This window comes from Trachymyrmex septentrionalis, unplaced genomic scaffold, assembly GCF_001594115.1.
Source record: "Trachymyrmex septentrionalis isolate Tsep2-gDNA-1 unplaced genomic scaffold, Tsep1.0 scaffold60, whole genome shotgun sequence".
Taxonomy (NCBI): Eukaryota; Metazoa; Arthropoda; class Insecta; order Hymenoptera; family Formicidae; genus Trachymyrmex; species Trachymyrmex septentrionalis.
Window position 1 is genome coordinate 4290076 of NW_017305779.1, and position 2268 is coordinate 4292343.

Consider the following 2268-nt stretch of genomic DNA (forward strand, 5'->3'; position numbering starts at 1 on the left):
TATATATTATATATACACACACATATTTATATATATTATATATATTATATATATATATATATATATACATATATATATGTGTAATCTGTATAAATAATTTCAACATTAAAATGTAAAAAATGCACTTAATTATATTAAAAATTCTTAAGAAAATTTTAGCAATAAAATTTTTGGGCGTTTTTATTTTTTATAAATATATAAATTTATCGGAAAAGAATGTTTTATTATATTCTGTTTTATTTGCTTCTTTCGTTTTATTGTCAAGTATTAATTTTACAAAATCTAATTATGATCTTTGCAATTATTTTGAATCTCAAAGTCCAATCTCAAATTTTTTAAAATAACAAGAGTAAATTTATAAAAACTTGAAAAATATACCGTGTTAATCAATACTTTCGAATTGTTAATTAGCTTTCGTTTTCTCGGAAAACTGCTTACCTTAACGGGATACGGTACAGGGACCTTGATAGCTACTGTCTTAGTAACCTTGATCACCTTGGTCGGTACCTCCTGTAAATGTACTGATTGCGAGATGAGCTTGGGCTCATCTGCTCCAAGACCGTGGCCTTCATGTATCAAGAATGAGGGCCATGCCGTGACCGCCATCGCCACCAGCGTGAGTAAAAACTGCAAAGGTGTAACATCGTCATGAAAGCGTAACGGACTTGTCTGACAGATTGTAAATTAGCGATTGAACATGACACCACAGCAATTGCAACGAAAGCAATTGCGTAGAAAATTTCAATGATTAATACAGAAATACTTTAAATCTCAAAATGTATGTAATTAATAGTTACAAATTTATGATTTAAATAAATAGAAAAGAATGATTATTGGAATATTAATAATGATATATTAAAAATAATACTTTCAATATAAAAATAGTACTTAATTTTTATATTGAGTAGAACAAAAGTTTATAACGCTACTTTATTTGTATCATATATCTACATTTAAAAAAAAATTTTTTTTTAATTTGACAATTATACCATTGATAGAGCAGTTTTAATTTAAAAAATCTGTATTTTTTTATTATACTATGATTTTTAACGGAATTATAAACAATTATCAAAGTCAAAATGTTCTTTTCAGTTAATTTTCAATAATTTAGTAATAAAAAATCTTAAAAATGTTTTTAAAAAACGATTTTGTAGGCAAAATCTTAAGCTTTTATGTTATAAATCAAAAATTTTTTGCATGTCATTTTTGGCCACGTAACAGACCTACAAAATGAGAAGAAAATTTTCCATTTTGTTCAGCTGGTAGTTTTTTATATATAAAAATAACCAATCTTATAGAAAAAATACAATGAGTATTTCAAAAGTATAGATTTTGAACTTTAAAACTCTTTTCTCTAATTACAATTTCATTCATTTCTAATAAAATTACAGCTGCTCAATTCTCAAATTTAATATTCAAATTTCAATCACAGTTTATATTTCACGATCTCTATTTCTATAGATTTCAATATAGATATTTATTTAAGTGATCGCATTTTGAGAGAAAAATTTTGAAGTAATGTCATTCGTAAACCATCATTCTCAAGAGATTTATCAAAACCACTATCAAACACACGTATCACAAAGCCGTCATTTCCAGTCCGAAAGTCGTGTTATCCAGAAGAAATGAAGAAATACGATGATTCTGAAATCTCCATGATTTTAAAATTTTTGATCACGATAGAAACTTACGAATTTCAACATGACTGTCATCTTGTGGTTCTGGATCAAGATCCGATGGTGTTTTCGTACTGACTATCATAGTCTACACGGTGGCTTATATACGAGGACCTTCACCATGAATCGGTTCACCACGAAGAAAACACTCACTCACTCTCTTTCCGACTAGCCGATCTCTTTCTCCGTTGATCTCGTCTCCTCTTCTCCGTTTTTTGCGGTTGTTCGTTTTTGCGATTAGACTTCTCGTGCAATTAGTTCAATGACCCAACCGATAATGAAATAATAGGCGTGACGGAAAGAAAATGCAATAGGGTAAGAGGTCTTAGCATGAATTACGAACAAAGAGATCGAGAGTCACGATGATCACAAAAAGACACACACTTTCCAATACAAAACTTAATTAATACATGTTTTTAAAAATGCAAATTAAGAATATTTGTATGTATATTTTTCTTAATTTTAATAATAATGTAGATTAAATTAAATAATGTATTTATATAAATGAAATATATGTATAAATCCTTTTAATATAAGATATATATTTATATGAGAGTGATTTATAACGTATTATGTGAAAAATTTAATTTAT